Source organism: Caretta caretta, chromosome 20, assembly GCF_965140235.1.
Source record: "Caretta caretta isolate rCarCar2 chromosome 20, rCarCar1.hap1, whole genome shotgun sequence".
Classification (NCBI taxonomy): domain Eukaryota; kingdom Metazoa; phylum Chordata; order Testudines; family Cheloniidae; genus Caretta; species Caretta caretta.
In genome coordinates, this window is record NC_134225.1 from 8376748 (window position 1) to 8394118 (window position 17371).

General features: G+C 47.4%; 1 protein-coding gene and 1 long non-coding RNA gene across 14 annotated transcripts in view; one reads left to right on the plus strand and one right to left on the minus strand.

Moving 5' to 3' along the window:
- Window positions 1–15957, minus strand: part of LOC125628986 (uncharacterized) — a 28521-nt gene extending 12564 nt beyond the window's left edge. For 2 of the 6 annotated variants that reach the window (XR_007354329.2, XR_012665613.1), the window contains exon 1: window positions 1952–4172. This is a non-coding gene — a long non-coding RNA (uncharacterized LOC125628986). Of the gene's footprint in view, window positions 1–1951; window positions 4173–4906; window positions 5155–15532; window positions 15644–15869 lie in introns of those variants that run through there. The other 4 variants (XR_012665614.1, XR_007354330.2, XR_012665616.1 and 1 more) reach the window with 4 other exon arrangements.
- Window positions 15958–16037: 80 nt separating this feature from the next.
- WIZ (WIZ zinc finger) overlaps window positions 16038–17371 on the plus strand; it is a 158150-nt gene continuing 156816 nt past the window's right edge. For all 8 annotated transcript variants that reach the window (XM_075121638.1, XM_075121642.1, XM_075121640.1 and 5 more), the window contains exon 1: window positions 16038–16165. The gene's annotated coding sequence lies outside the window, so the exon portion shown is untranslated. The remainder of the gene's footprint in view (window positions 16166–17371) is intronic.

The window sequence follows — 17371 nt, forward strand, 5'->3', positions numbered from 1 at the left end:
AATGCTCTCCTTAGCACAAGGCACTGAGACAGCATTATAGTAAAAACAAACTGAAGTGTATCTACCAGGGCTTGAGAGAACAATTCAATTAGAAGGAAGTGTAAGGGTTAGGAAACAAAGTTACAGGTTAAAAAAAGAAAAGAAAACCCATAACATGCAATCTATAGCCTACATTTCTTAACAAGTCGCCTTCCTATCTAATTAAGGTCTCTCTCACCCAAAATTCATTCCTTGCAGTGCTTGTCCAGTTCCAGAAACTGGGATCAAGTTTCATGAGAGTCCCACACTGGCAGAGTCCCCACATGTGCCCGTTCTTCAATTTTGTACCATCATAGATCACTGTCTCTTACCCCAGGGGGCTCCCCTTCTGAGAGCTCACCTGGGAATCGTTTGAGTAGGCTCAAGGCTGCCTCTTCCCCACCCAGTAAACAAAAACTGGCTCAGTCAAAGGAGTCCACTGTTCTCATGTTGAGTGGGTCAGGCCTGTGATTTTCTTCCAAACAGAATTTGGAACACAATATCATACATGGACCATAACTCTATAATTTTGCATGCAAACATCTTGCAATAACCCAGGCAATCAGCTAGTTCTTAGCTTTTAAGGCCATATATGACCCCCTTGGGTTAATATCCAGAAAATGGATGGACACAGATTTAATCTCCCTTCTAGGACATGTTTGGGCATCTGTGTCCCAGATCCCCCACTATAACTCCCCTCCCCAGAAGGGATGCTCTTGGAATCCCATCCCTGAGGGAGAGAAATGTAATGATTGAAAAATGAAACTGACCGCAAATGTGATGCTTGGGGACCTTTGCCGAACTCTCCACCAGGGAGAACTCCACACAGCAGACCTTGGGCTGGGTGACCTAGTTTGGGAATTATCTTAGAACACTTGACAGCTCGCAGCAAGGTTAAGGATGTTTTGGTGGGATTTCCATGAAGGTTGTGAAGGCCCTCACTCTTTGTTAATTTTACAGCACCCAAGTTATGTCAGGTGCTCTGCTACACAGACATGCCCCCTGCCCCCAAGCGCTTACAGATAGGACACAGTGAGAGGGGGCATCATTCACTTCTCTCCATTTCTAGGCACTAAGGCCCAGAGCATCAAATGCATGTAGGTGCCTAAGTCCCATTTAAATCAATGAGAGTTAGAAGCTAAATACCTTTGAGGATCTGGGTCCCTCCGTAAATCCAAAAGAAGGACAAACTTTGTGGAGCTGGCCTTGCCCTGCTGGCATTAAAGGAAGCGCTATGGGAAGCATGTGCTAGGACAAGTGGTCTAGTTTGGCTTGAGCTTAGCTAACTTGAGCTGGTGACCTAGCTCAGGAGTAGAGGCAAGGCCTTTAGCTCCAATGTGGCAGATATCTACAGCTAAAACACATGTGGGCTAAGTCCAGCCACTTTTCCTAGTCAGGACAAGCACAACAGCTGCTTCCTGTGTCAGTTTGTTAGGCTAGGTTTGGTTTATTGGTTTAGGGTGTGATTCACAGTTAGCATGTGAGAAAACAATCCCACATGAGCTCATGCTTTGTGAAGATTTCTGCTAAGAGAGGGCTCTTCAATCTAGCAGACAAAAGCAGAACAGGATCCAACGGCTGGAAGCTAAAGCAAGACAAATTCAGGCTAGAAATAAGTGGTGCATTTTTAACAGTGATGTTACACAATTCAATGAGAGGTCACACAATTTACTCCTCCTGAACTGCCTGAGCAATTAGGAATCCAAAATAACATGACCCCTCCCAGCTTAAGAATACCCACAACAGCATCTATCAACTGTCATCCTCAGACCTCCACCAACCTTCCCCGACAGTGAAAACTATCAGTGATATACTTAAACAAAAAGGATTTTATTAACAAATCACACAGTAGGTTTAACATAACTGTGGCATGAAGCCTGAACCCAAACCCAAAACAAAAGTGGAAAACAGGTGTATAAAAAGTCTCTAATACCGTATCCACACAGGAAACAAGGATGAGGGTAACGGATCTAGAACCCCGAAGTCTTCAATCAGGAACCAGCCTCTGGAACCCAGGAGACACTGCTCAGGAACTTGCCGTCAGGACTACCTCTGCCAAGGAAAGGGCCAGGAGCAATGGTAAGCTTGCATGTCTCCTCGTCGTCTTTTCTTCATCTCCGCTACTAGCAGAGCTAACCTCTGTTTTCCCCAAGTCTATAGTACAACCTGGTTCATAGGTGGGGGAGGGATAGCTCAGTGGTTTGAGCATTGGCCTGCTAAACCCAGGGTTGTGAGTTCAATCCTTGAGGGGGCCATTTAGGGATCTGGGGCAAAAATTGGGGATTGGCCCTGCTTTGAGCAGGATGTTGGACTAGATGATCTCCTGAGGTCCCTTCCAATCCTGAGATTCTATGAACCAGTCTATATAGTACTAACAAAGCTGGAGCTCTTGCTTTCCCCTGACCAGACGTGGACACAGGCTGCCACTAGGACAGATTGCAACCAGTCGCTGTGTGTCAAGTCCTTATATAGATTTTCACATTGATCACATATCCTTTCCCGCTCTTTCTGGTTACTGGGCAGACTTGCCAGCAGTATCCAGGCAGCTGCAGTATCCGTTACTTACACGGACCGCCTAAAAGATTTCAAACACCAACAAAGTTGTGACTGTCCAATCAGGGACAAGTACTTGGAAAAAGGGTGCCAAATTACGACTGAGACAACAAGAAGCCCATCTAAGATGGAGGACACAGGAGTGTGAGAATAACCAAAATGGCAATTCACTGTTTACATTTCCCCTCTTTCGTGGCCATGTGCAGTAATACAAATGTTGAGCCCCCACATTACTATATCTGAATAAGGTAGTCTGTCCATTGTCCAAGTAACCCCAAATGTTACCTAGATTTAAACCCTTGGTTAATTTCTTTCACAGCTGTTGAGTGAAAGGAACCATTACCTCCAAGTACTACCCTGATATTAACCTTTGGTTAATACTGGTAACCCTTTTAACTCTTTTTCTGACCCAACAAACCAATATGACCATTCCTATTATCATTAGAATCTGAACAATCAATACCATTACTCTTGGGTGCAAGAAGATACTCCATATCTCATTCAGATTAGTCGACCCACTGAATAATCCTTCCCACCAGTGGCTGAACCTAGACTCTTAAGCCACCCACTTCAGAATCGTCCTTATCTGCCTAGAGGAGTGATGGACTGTCAGCATCACCTCCTCTCCATCTTTCTCCAGCTGCCTCAACTGCTGCCTAAGCTCTGGACGATGTACAATCTCTCTGAGCAGAGAAAGATTTGCACCCATGTATACTGGTGTTACATGATCATAGAGCACATAATGCATGCTCTTGGTTTGCACTGACACATTGGTCAGAACAAAATCAATACCACATCTCATCACACAGATGGTACAGAGCACAGGCACGGGTTAACGTAGGGATTGTGAAATACCTCATGGAAATAATTTACCACAAACTTTGGATACCAACTTCTAATGCAGATGCATTTTGAATCCACAAATACAATAACAGATCAGTTATAATCACTGGCACTTACTCTGTGATGGCATTTACCCTCTTTAGGATCTAAACAGATATGGGATGTCTCAATTACCCCTGAGCCACAGGTATAACCTATACCATACTCCTCTACACAGGAGTTCAAGTTAACACTCCTGTAGGTACCCTCTTTCTCGTACACCCACCTATTCAACTCTACCGGCATAAAGACAGACTAACTGACATTAAGTCCTAGTGGAACCAAAGAGTAAATCCGTTTCTTCTGGGCCTGCTCAATAGTGAAGACAAATGCAATAATTATAATCTCATTTGTGTAAGAGAAATTCACTAACCTCCACCATTGTTGGTGATCTTGTTCAAAGGAGATGAAGTTTCTCCAGATGACTCCCCTCAACTCTATTGGCAGAACTCCACTAAACCCATCTCTGATTAGATCTTTTGCTACTGTGAATATCTAGTCCCGAGACAGCATACAGGACAGGGCCAGGGACACACTGGTCTGTAGGACATCTAAACCAGTTATAATATTCAGATGATCCTGCTCCTGGATCCTTAACCACCCTGGCAGTACACTAGCAATTCTACATTGCATCCCACTCAGTTGGTTTAGGGATGTTGTCTGTGCATGCAAAAGGGAAGCTATATCTGCACCTATAGCCCCTATCTTGCTCGACAAGATTTGCTAGCCAGTGCCCACCCCTCCAAGGATCATAGCTAGGGTGTCTCTTTTGCTCCGTCTAGAGTTCCTTATTGTGATGCTTTCCAGCCAGAAGTACCATCCCACCCTGAGTGGCATTACATACAGTGCATACTTATACTGTACGCAGAGATATCTAACTGAAGTGACATTATTTTTCAGAGAGTAACGAGGGTCGATCAGCAGTAGTTTTTTTTTATGTCCCTCTTCACCACCACAGCTCCGATATAACTTTTATATGGTCTACGAACAACAGTAACTTCCTTGACCTTCCTGAGACCATACAGGCCAGTGAATCCATTTACCGGTACCGTTTACATTTACGTCTACATCAATGCTACTTATGCACCTAACACTGAATGTAACATTTCCATATTCACAAAACTTGTTCTTATTCTGTGAACCAAAATGTCTGACATTTGTGAAGTTGATACACTGCATGTGTCCAGTAAACATTTGAATAGGGGTATACAAATTAATTTTTTCAGCTCTTATTTAACACTGATTACAATATCAATAGTGTTTACCCCAACTTTCATCCAACTATTCAGTTTTGTTTCCACATATGAACAAAGTGAACCATTGTTTACTGCCACTTGAAGAGTGCAGCCAGTGAGAAAAGTATCACTAATTATCCACATGCATCCAACATCCAATCTGAACACGGATACAAGCGTGTCTCCATTAGCATTTTCTAGGGTTACATTTGACTCACTGTTGTCTACCATGAAGGCAGTCATAGTCTTTCCACTGGACTTGTCTTCCCAGACCACGTAACAATTGGTCAATCGTTCATTTGCGTATATTGCTATGGTGCCATTAAGTTGAAGAGGCATTCCTTGGATTACGTAACTGTTATTAGCCTCACAACTAAAATGGTCACCAGTGTTAACAGTCACTGCATTTCCAAAATGCAGGGCCCATACACATAAACAAATACACCAGAGCATTTTTCCGTAGCACCTGGAAAGCAAAGGAAGAGAAGGGACAGGTTACTACATTTAGCACTGACAAACCTTTACTAGGACTTACACCATGAAAGCCTCTGCTTTCCTCCTGGGCAAGTAGTACTGACAGAGCTTAGTGGAGCCTCTGTGTTCCTCTGGGCGCTTAGTACTGACAGAGCTCACTGGAACCTCCATTTTCCTCTAAGCATTTAGTACTGTCAGAGCTCACCTGTGCCTTCCTCTACATGTTTATTGGCCCTTCCAGCTCTTCAATTGGGAAGAGTGGAACCACTTTAAAACCTGCTTCTTTTTCCCTTTAATTTCAACCTGGTAAACGGTGGGACTTGATTTGTTAACAGTAACAGGATCCAGACACCTGGGGCTCAATTCATGGCTCTTTTCCATATAAAACCTGTACAGCATTCTGTCCCCGATGTTCCACTTGGTTACCTTTGAGGTGTCCCCCAGACGTTTGTCCATTAGCTTTCTATTTGCCTTCAGGTTGACCACAACCTGTTTCTGGATCTTACTGATGGAATCTAACAACTCACTCATGAATTTATCTGTCAGAACCCATGGCTGATAATCATCCAATGGCATTCCACCCTGCCACTACTGCTCTGGGATCTCATGAGTCTGCCTGTCAGGACCTCGTGAGGAGTAAGCCTATGTGAAGCTACTGTTGATCTTAGTGTCATGAGATCCAGTCGGGGCTTCCTATCCCAATCTTTACCTGACTGTTTCACTATCTTTCTCAATGCAGTATTTAGGATTCTATTGGTTCGTTCTACTAAACCTGAACTTTGACGGTGACCTGCAATATGCAACCTCTGCTTTACCCCAAATGCCTGACACATGCACCTAACCATATCACCTACAAAGTGAGGGCCCTGGTCAGAATAGATTACATCAGGTAGTCTGAACCTGGAAAAGATCTGCTTTGGCAGCACCTTAGCTGTAGTACTGGATGTGTTTCTCATTGGGTGGGCTTCCACCTACTTCAAGAAAGCATCTATCACTACCAGACAGTGCTTGTTACCTCGCCCAGTCTGAGGCAATGGGTTTATAAAATCGATTTGCAACTGTGACCAGGGTCCTAGGGTGTCACACTGGAGTTACTCAATTAGGGTGAACTGCAAAGAATGGGGCAGACAATCCAATACTTAGATTTACCAAACCAGCACAAAACAGCTTCTATAATACCTCACTGGTTACCCAGAAGCCAACAGCACAGTTCCCTTAAAGCAACCCAGCCTCAGGCCTCCACCCAGACACCCAAGTCAAATATGACGATTACTGAAAATCTTATTCATCATATAAGAAAGTTCTACCAATCCCAAAGGATCAGGTTAATGAATATTCCAGATCTTACCCAAATCCACGCTTACAGCCAATTCTTATTAACTAAACAAAAATTTATTAAAGAAAAGAGAGTGAGTATTGGTTAAAAGATCAGTATACATACAGACATGAGTACAGTTTGAGATCAGATTCATAGTAGAGATGGTGAGCTTTGTAGTTGCAAAGAGTTCTTTCAGAATTAGTTCATAAGCTACAGTCCAATATTCATATTCAGGGTGAATCCAGATTAGGACTGGAGATCTCAATCTTGCGACTCACACTTCCCCTGATGAAGCTTAAGCAGATCTGAGATAAAAAGAATCAAGACCCAAGGGTCTTTTATACAGTTTTTTAGCCTTCTTTGACAGGTTGGAGTCCTTAAGCGAACAATAGGCAATCATGGATACTTTGAAGTAGCCCTGTTTCCTAAGCCTCACCAGTAATTAGCTACACAGATTAACATAAGGCAATTTATCCATTAGGCAGTCAATCACAATCTTTAAAGAGACATATAAACAATGACATTATTTCACCCAAGATTCATCTAAATATTAATATTCCCTTTTAATCTTTAAATCAACAGCTATAGTGCCAGACAGGAACTGTTTATATGGCTAACATTTAGCAAGATATGAGTAATATCGGTTTGCATTTTGAATTTCTTGCCTATCTACCATGGAATGGCCCTAATTACCATTCACATACTTTTCTAACAGGTTTCAGAGTAGCAGCCGTGTTAGTCTGTATCTCTTCTTACTATATGTTCCATTCTATGCATCCGATGAAGTGGGCTGTAGCCCACGAAAGCTTATGCTCTAATAAATTTGTTAGTCTCTAAGGTGCCACAAGTACTTCTGTTCTTTTTGCAGATACTTTTCTAACATGTCTCTAAAGGTTGAATCTGGGTCAATTATCCTTCAGGATGCTTAACCCTTTTCTGGCCATGCATCACACTTTGTATAAGATTTGTTGCAATTATATAGAACAGTGGTAGCAACAATGATTTGCTGGTCATATTTTAATCAGATAATGTCACAGCAACCTAGACCATGGATCTACTATGGGCTGGTGCAGGAAGGGTCCCTTCACTACCTTGCTGTCAGGGTTGTTCTCTGGACGGGGTAGGCAGTTGTGCATGTGATGATCTATATCCCTCACATAACCAGGCCATCACTCCACAGTCAAGATCTTATTGACTGTCTTCACTATGCCCAAATGCTGCTGGCCATGAGCCAAAGCAACAAATTCTTTCCTTAGACACACATTGTAGTTCCCTCCCTGTTACTTTTTCTGACAGCCATAACAAGGTCATCTTTAGTTTTAAAGATCCTAAAGTTCTTAGACTCCCCCTGTTTAACCAAATCCCAAATCTCTGGATCTTGGTTTTGGAGTACCACAAGGTCTGATTGCTGTAGCATTGGGTGAGCAGGTTGCACTTTGCTGATTAGGTCCACTGTCTTCATCCAGAGAGTATCAGGACCTAATAGTGCTGCCTTCTTTGCCAGAGAGTCACCCTATTGTTCAATTCGGCTATTTCATCTTGAGTTTTTTGGTGTGCTCTCACTTTCAACACAAAGACCTTTCCCTCTCTGGATACTGCCTTCTTCCAAGCATACAGCAGGTACTTGGAATGGGCAATGACTTTCCCGTCTGCGGAAGTCATGCCTCTCTTCACCCATATAGACATCCAGGTCAAGACAGCTTGAACAGCCCAATCAGAGTCTGAGCATATCAGAAGATCATCTTCTGGATCTGCCTCTCCAAGAACCGCTGTGATAGCTACTACCTTGGCTGCCAGAGCAGAGTGTGGATTCTTTCGGTATCAACCTGCCGGACAGTGTACCCGGGGCAGAGCTTTCCTTCATGACAGAAGCAGCTTCCGTCCACAAACCATATTTTTAACTCAAAGTCTCTGGCCTGTTCAAACGAAATCCCCGTTTTGAATGGGGATTCCAGTGGCTCTGGATCTTCATGCGGAATGGGGTACTCATGTTCCTCCCCTTGGACTAGTAGTGCATACAGCATGGTAGATAGATCTTTGACCTTTACTTCCACATTCTTATTCAGCAGGTTCAAAGTCCATTCTGCAAGTCTCAGGATAGATACTCTCCCTTTGATCTTTCCAGACAACACATATTTGATAGGTGTGTGTGTGGTCTTCAGGATGACTGGAGACACCCCCACAATATACTCCCAGTGTTGGAGAACCCACACAAGTGCCAATTCTTCCTTTTCACAAGCTGAAAACCTTCTTCCTACCTTGCTGAGTATCCTTGAGCCAAATGCTGCAAGCTTCTGTTCCGGCATCCTGTAGCAGTACTGCACTCAGTTCTTTTTCCGTAGTGGCCAATTGCGGATGAAAAGGCCTGTCAGGTTGAGGGTAGGCTAACACAGGTGCTTTAATCAAAGCTTGTTTCAACTGGCAGAAGGCTTCCTCTTGAGGCTTTTCCCATATCCAAACTTTATCTTTCTTCAGTAAGGTGTATAGGGGCTGACCCCCTCCCCCGCAAGGTGCTGGGTGGGAAGATGTGCAGATGGGTGTGGGTGCTAGGAGTGCAGGGGCCTGTAGAAGGCAGAGAGGGTAAAGAGGGGATGAAGAAGAGAGAAATATGGGGGGCACATGGGAGTGTGGGCAGGGCAGGTGGGGAGATGGAGAGGGGCAGGGTGGATGTACATGGAAGCAGGCTAGTGCTCAGGGAGGGGTGGGATGGCAGCTCCCGCACCCTGGGGCTGAAGGAGCCTCCCCTGTACAGCCAGTTGTGTTTTCAGGGTGCATTGTGAACCCAGGGTTATCATAGATACATTGGAGCAGGTGGGTCCCGCTGCAGGCTCAGCACTGCCTGCTGTCACCAAGCCAGCCCTGGGGAGCAATGCAGGGTGTCCCCAAGGGGGAACCTGAGCCTAGCTTCCAAAGCTTTGCTCTGTTTCTTTTCAAAATGGCCACCACCTCTCACTGCCATGGGACTAGTGGCAGGCTGCTTTCAGCTAAGATGGCCACCATTCCCCTTTGCAGGAGGTGACGAGGACATCCCCAGTGAACATGGACACTGCTATCCGCTATTCATTGCCAGTGGGATGGAAGCCAGGCTGCCTTCAGCGGAGATAAGAGCAGGTGAATATGGGGATGGAAAGAGGGGAGTGATAGAATATGTGGGGGATAAAAGACCACGGGTGATCGCAGGGCAGGAGACTGGGGCTAGGAGAACATGGTGGCACGGAAGGGAACCTGGGAGCAGACAAGGCAACTGTAGAGACAGGGAGAATGGAGTGGGTGGAGTGAGGGGGATATAGGACCAAGAGACAGAAGGGATAGGCTGGAATAGTGAGGCAGGACAGGACTGGAGAGAGAGACAATGACAGCTTCCCAACCTGAGGGCTAGGGATGGGAGAGTGGGAGCAGCCACAGGCAGTGTGTGCGCATTTCAGGTTGAATTTTCACTCTGCAGTGATTGTAGGGCAGGCAGCTTCCCCGAGGGGTAAAGAATCAGAAGCCAGATCAAAACCTGTATTTATTAAACAGGCTGATTGCAGCAGGGCCTAAGGGCCTGCTGAGATCAGGGCCCCCATTGTACTAGGTGCTGTACAAACCCAGACTGGTAGATGAGCCCTGCCCTGAAGACCTGCCAATCTAAACAGACCAGACAAACACAAGGTGGGGAAGGGGTAGAACACCCCAGCAGAGTGAACAACAGGACAGCAGCAGATGGCATGTAGTTCCATGACTGATTGATTTAGGGGAGGAGGGGGTTAGTTAGGAGGGGATCAGCTAAATGGAAAGATAAGGGAAGGAAGGTAAGGTGGACAGGGCAGAGGAGGAGAGGCAGGTATGGAGTAATGCTGAAGTGGAGAGACAATGTGAGAAAGGGGAGGGTTGGAGCAAACAGCCAGTCAGCACATGGCAGAGAAAGTCCAGTCAAAACTGAAGGAAGTTTTCTGAATGTCCAAAAGTCCCTGCATTGGCTGCTTCTGTCCTGACTGGCTGGAGTGCCTAGCTGGTCTCCTCTCCACACACCTTATTAATTTTTAAATCAGTCTCATGATTTTTGCGGTCTGGCTCATGCATGGGGTGCATCACTGAAATCAGAAAGCTGATGGGGGAAAGAGAGTAATTTTGGAGCCAGGCTTGTGATTTTATTTATTTATTTTGGTATCCAATTCATGACTTTTGAATGCTTAGGTTGGCAATAGTGAGCTGTGGGGATCACTGTGCTGCAGTAGGGGAGGATCATTTAGTAGGGAGTGCTCTCCTCTCAGGATGAATGCTGACCCCAAGATCCCAGCATGGTGCTAGAGGGAGCTGTGCTAGAGGGAATGTTGTGGGTCATTCATCGGGGGCCTCTGGGCCAGCACTGCCCCCAATGCTTCATTGTGGTACTAGGGAGATCTGTATGGGGAGCGGTGTGGGGAAAATAGCAAGGGCCAGCACTCACACCAGTGCCCTAGCGCGTTGCTGGGGGAGGCTTCAGGAAGTGTTAGTGATTCAGTAGAGGAGCTTTTTCTCTTGAATCACTTCTGAGCCTGGGTTCCCTCAATCTTGGGCTGTGTGACAGAAAGTGCGCTAATGCAGAGGTATACAGTGTGCTTCCCTTTACCTCTGAGTTGGTACTAAACCCCATTATGGCATTAGGAGGGGCTCTGTTGTTGGGATGCCATCTTGGGGAGGGGATGAAAAACCACTTTTGGCTACTAAAAATCCCAGACTCTCTTTAGGAAATTAAGGGAATTAACCCTGGCGTCCTGACCCAATTCCAGCTTGGATAATGATATGCACTAAATTCCCTTCCTCACTTTCTGAACTAATTTGATGTGTGCTGTTGTGTGGTGCTAAACAGCTGCATTGCCCCAGATGTGGCTGCATTTTAGTGGAGAGTGATGGCAGCAGTGTACTGTAGCTGCAAGACTAGCAATAGCTAAAATTAAGGTTCCACAACAGTTTCCACTCCAACTTCCTATTTTCAGTCACAAATAACTTTCCCAGACTAACTTTTTAGGCTGAAATTTCCTAGATCTGCTCTCATTAACATTAATTTTGACACTGCCTGACTTGTGGGTGCTTAACTGTGGGACTGTCCTGATGATGGATTGTGGACTGCTAATACCCTCTTAGCACGCTTGTTTGATTATACAGAGTTTCCAGAGTATGAAAAACACTTTAGGAAGAGACGCGATAGATATTAGTTTCACCATTGTCACATGCACCTTTCAGTAACTATGGATGTCAGACTCCCAAACCACTTGTGATTGCCAGGTCCCAATACCGTAAACTTGTGACACAGGAGAGCTGGTAAGAGACAGCTGACTTGTCTTGTTTATGAAGTCTACACCCTTGTCATATGAAGGGGTCAATATCCCTGGGTACTATGACATCACATGCAAATCATAATACCAATCAAAATTAAAATAATACAGCTAATTAATAGAACATGGAAATGGAGATGTCTAGGATGGAAGTTAGGATGCATGACCTGAAGCCCCAAGTGCTGAGAGGATTATTCTGCCTCTTGAATGTTTATGGATCAATGTCCTAACCAATAAAGCACAAGATGGGGTATCAGTTGGTGTCAGCTACAGACCACCAAATCACACTAGGGAAAAGGATGACCATTTCCTTATGTGCCTGTCTGCAATGTGTAGGAAAAAAAGCTGAATGATCGGGGGGGACTTCAATCTGAGTGACATATCCTGGAGGTCTTACCCTGCCAGCACTAAAACATCCTTGAAATTTCTTAAATCAAAAATTAGAAATTATAGAAAACTGATAAGGGAAGCAAGGGGGCACAAGGAGAAATCTATCACCTGCAGAGTTAAGAACAATAAGGAGTTTTAAAAGATATATTAGGAACAAAAAGAATCCTGACAACGATATTGCTGCATTACTAGGTGAAAATGGTAGAACTCTCAGTAATAATGCAGAAAAGGCAGTAATGTTCAATAAGTATTTCTGTTCCATAGTTGGGGAAAAACAGATGACATAGTCTCATCATTTGGTGATAAGACTCTTTCCATTCCACTAGTATCGCTGGAAGATGTTAAACAGAATCTCCTTAAGTCAGATATTTTTAAATCAGCGGGTCCAGATAACTTGCATCCAAGAGTATTAAAAGAGTTGCCGGAGGAGCTTGCCAGCCATTTAATGTTAATTTTCAATGTCTTATAACACTGGAGAAGTTCCAGAAGACTGGAATAAAGCTAACATTGTGCCAATTTTTTTAAATCATAAATGGGATAACCTGACAGCCTGACACTAATCCTGGACTAACATAATGGAGCAGCTGATATGCGACTTGATTAATAAAGAATTAAAGGAGGGTAATGTAATGAATACAACTCAATATGGCTTTATGGAAAATAGATCCTGTCAAACTAACTTGATATCTTTATTGATGAGATTACAAGTTTGGTGATAAAGGTAATAGTGTTGATGTAATATACTTAATCAAATGCCTTACAGAAGTTTGGGTGCCACACAGCATTTTGATTAAAAAAACTAGAACAATAAAAAAATTAACATGGCACATATTAAATTGACTAATGGATAGGTCTCAAAATGTAATTGTAAATGGCGAATCGTTGATTGGGTGTGTTATTGGCAGGGGTCGTACAGGGACTGGTTCTTGGCCCTATGCTATTTATCATTTTTATCAATTACCTGGAAGAAAACATAAAATCACCACTGAAAGTTTGCAGATGACATAAAAATTTGGGGAGTGGTAAATAATGAACAGGACAGGTCACTGATTCAAAGTGATCTGGATCACTTGATAAATTGGGACAAGCAAACAGTGTGTTCTAATATGGCTAACTGTAAACGTATACATCTAGGAACAAAGAACATAGGCCCTTCTTAGAAGATGGGGGGCTCTATCTTAGGAAGTAGTGACTCTGGAAAAGATTTGGGGGTTGTGGTGGATAATCAGCTGAACTTGAGCTCACAATATGACCTAGTGCCCAAATGAGCTAATGCAATCCTGGGATACATAAACAGGAGAATCTCAAGTAGGAGTAGAGAGGTTATTTTACCTCTATGGTTGGTATTGGTGTGACCATTGCTGGAATCCTGTGTCCAGTTCTGATGCCTAAAATTCAAGAAGGATGTGGATAAATTGGAGAGGGCTCAGAGAAGACCCACAAGAATGATTTAAAAGATTAGAAAACATGCCTTAGAGTGATAGACTTAAAGAGCCCAATTTATTTAGCTTAACAAAGAGAAGGTTAACGGATGACTTAAGTATCTACAGGGGGAACCACTATTTAATAATGGGCTCTTCAATATAGCAGAGAAAGAAATAACACAATCCAATGGCTGGAAGTTGAAGTTAGATAAAAATTTACACCTTACTTTGCCTGAATTTAACAGTGAGGGTAACTGCAAAATTATTCTCGTCGTTAATCAAAATTGTTCACTTTTCTAAAAGCTATGCTGTAGGAATTGTTTTGGGGAACTTCTGTGTTGTACTGGAGGTCACACTAGATGATCATAATGGTCCCCTTTGGCCTTGGAGTCTATGAATCTTATTGCACACCTGGCAATAATTCTATCTGGACATCAGTGGGGTTTTGATCACATGACCACCACTACAGCTCCACTACCTTCCCATTGTCAGGCTGGAGGAGTGTTCCTTTTGTCAGCAGAATTCTGGGTCTTTAGCAAGAAATGCCAGCATTCTCCTTGCTCTGCTTGATGTTGTCTGCCCTCCTTTTAGGCTGACCTTTAGTGGCGTTAGTGGTACTGGCGCAGATTGTGGTGTAGCCACTTCTTTTGCGGGTTGCCAGGCACACGCTCTTTGGAAACTATTGCTCTCCCAAAACGAACGACAGCACCTGGCATTGTCTTAGCCTAGAATTTTTTTGCTCCAGTTTCTTGAGTCAGTGGGGACTGATCATGCGATGAGCAGAAAATACAGTGACTATCCGTGTCACATGGTTGGGGTTAATATCCACTGATATCACTCTAGGGCAGTGGTCTCCAAAGTTTTTGGATGGCGCACCCCCACGGTGCCGCCGAAGAAAAGAGAGGGGAAGACTTACCGCAGGCATGCCGCCGAAAAAAGAAGGAGGGAAGACCTGCCGCAGGGGTGCAGAGCTGCCGCTGAAGAAAAAAAACACGGCGGAGTGCCATCCGGCGGCGTTCCTCCTGCCGCGCACCCCCTGGGATCCTCTGGTGCACCCCCTGAGGTGCACGCACCCCACTTTGGAGACCACTGCTCTAGGGCAGCGGTTCTCAAACTGTGGGTCGCGACCCCATTTGAATGGGGTTGCCAGGGCTAGCGTTTGACTTGCTGGGGCCTGGGGCCAAAGCATGAGGGCTTCAGTCCTGGGTAGTGGGGCTCAGGTTACAGGCCTCCCACTTGGGGCTGAAGCCCTTGGTCTTTGGTCCCCATACCCAGAACAGTGGGGCTCCGGCTTTGGCCTCCCCACCTGGGGTGGCGGAGCTCAGGCCTTGGTCCCCACTCCTGGAGTGACAGGTTTCAGAGCAACAGCCGTGTTAGTCTGTAGTCGCAAAAAGAAAAGGAGTACTTGTGGCACCATAAGCTTATGCTCAAATAAATTGGTTAGTCTCTAAGGTGCCACAAGTCCTCCTTTTCTTTTTACTCCTGGAGTGGTGTAGTCTTTTTTTTTTTTTTTTTGGTCAGAAGGTCACGGTGCAATGAAGTTTGAGAACGCCTGCTCTAGGGGTTACTTTTACCCCGAGCCTCCTGAAGGACACGCAGCCACCTGCAGCACGGCTCCACGCCTGCTGCCCACAGAGAGGCTCCCACCCGATGAGGGGCACGGGGCAACCCCCCCACGTAGGTCGCCCAATGTGAGGGAGAAGAGCCTTCCCCCCGCCTGTCACCCTGCGGGAGGTGGGGAGAGCCTGCCAGTCTCCTCCAAGCCGGTCATCCATTGGGGGCCGGGGGGAGGCTGACCCCAAGCCTGTTATCCCCTGGGAGTAGGGTGACCAGACAGCAAGTGTGAAAAATCAGGAGGGGGGGGTAAATAGGGGCCTATATAAGAAAAAGATGCAAAAATCGGGACTGTCCCTATAAAATCGGGACACCTGGTCACCCTACCTGGGAGGGAGGGGCGCCCGCCTCCCTCTGCGTGGAGCTGCCTACCCACGCGCGGAGGAACGAGACCCTGGGTCGCGCCTCTGCCTCCCCTGCCTCTTTTAAGATGGCGGTAGCGAATAGCCGTCGCTAGTGGGTGACGCAATACACCTGAGCCACGACAATGGGGCGTGTAGCTTGTCTCTCCCAAGGGGGGGGGGCTCTGACCGTCACGCTACGAGTGACGTAATCCAACCGTGCCGCTGGGAGGGAAGCCATGGTCTTGGCAAAGGACTCCTTAGCCTCTCCTAACATGGCGGCCGCGAGGCGCGAGAGGTCCGGCCTCGGCCCTGGCACTTACCTCCCCTGCCTCTTCCAAGATGTCGTCGGCGGCAATGTCGCGCGCTCAGTGACGCGCTCTGGCGGCGCCGCCGCGGGAAGGGGGGCGGGGGAGCGGCCGGAGCGGCGCAGGCAGCGGCAGCCGCGGGACTGGCCGGGCCCCTGGAGGGGGGGGATTTAAAGGGACCATGTCCCCAGCGCTGGTGCTGCTGCGGAGGCCGGAGCCGGGCAGGAGGCGGCGGCGGCTGCGGGGCCGCTGAGGAGCCCTGCGGGCCCGGCCCCCTGGGCGCCCGGGAGGCGGGGACGGCGCGTGACCGGGTGAGTGTCCGCTGGGAGCCCGGCCGGCCGGGGACAAAGCGGAGCCGCCCCCGGGGACTCGGCGCCCGGCCCGGCCCTGCGGGGGGGCGGCGCGGAGCCTGGGGAGCGGCCCCGTCCGGGGTGCTGAAAGCTGGGCAGGGTGGGGCGGGGGCAGAGCCCCAGGTGTCCGGGCGCGGCGCGGGGAGCCCTGGGGGTGGGGGCAGGGATCCAGGTGCCCGGGGCGGGGAGCGGGGGATGCTGGGGGCAGAGACCTAGGTGTCCGGGGCGGGGCGCCCGGAGGGATGCTGGGGGGCCCAGGTGTGGGGCACGGGGGGAATCCTGGGGGCAGGGCGCCAGGTGTCTGGAGTGGGGCGGGGACCTGCTGGGGCAGGGCCCGAGGTGTCTGGGTTGTGGGGGCATGCAGTGCGGCAGATGAGGGGAGCAAGGGGGGGATTCTGGGGGTGGGGCCCCCGGTGCCCGAGCTGGGGAAGGGACGTAGCTATTCCGGGAAGGGCGTAAGGGGGTTGGGGGTGCGGAAGGGCAACCCAGCTGTCTGGGAGGGATGGCGGAGGGAACTGAGTCCCAGGTGCCTGCGGATGGAAGGCTGGTGTCAGGGGAGGGGGCAGGGGGCTGATCAAGGGCTGGGAGCCTGGTGCTAGGGGTCGTTGGGGTGGCTGGGAGCCAGGTGTCCTGCAGAGAGGCTGATAGAACTGGGGGTCAGCAGGTGTCAGCAGGAGTTGATGGTGCTCTGTAGCTGGGGAAATGATGGTGAGCGAAGGAGCAGGGAGGCTGGTGCCTGGAGATGAGCTCAGGTGGATGCTGCGGTGTTGAAAGACAGGTGCTGGGGGTGGAGGGCAGTGGGCTGATGCTGCTCCAGGAAGGAAATGAGAGGGAAGCTGATGGGGCCTGGGGAGGGGAGGCGAGGCAGGAGGGACGCTGTCTTTTCATGAGGAAAGGGGGCATCAGGTATGGTGTCCACCTCTTTTGAGCTGCCTGACATTTAGGTTGTGAGCTCTCTGAGGCAGGGACTGTCTGACTTCTTACTTGTCCGTACAACTCCCAGCACAGTGGGAACATGCCCCTTGATTGGGGTTCTTAGGTGTTAACATAATGCCAATAACAATGAGGATCATCCTACCAGGCAGCTAGTGCATAAGGCATAATGCTTGGCATGGGGAGGGCTCTGGGATGTGCCATGCTAGGATTTTCTCCCTAAAGTTTTCTTCC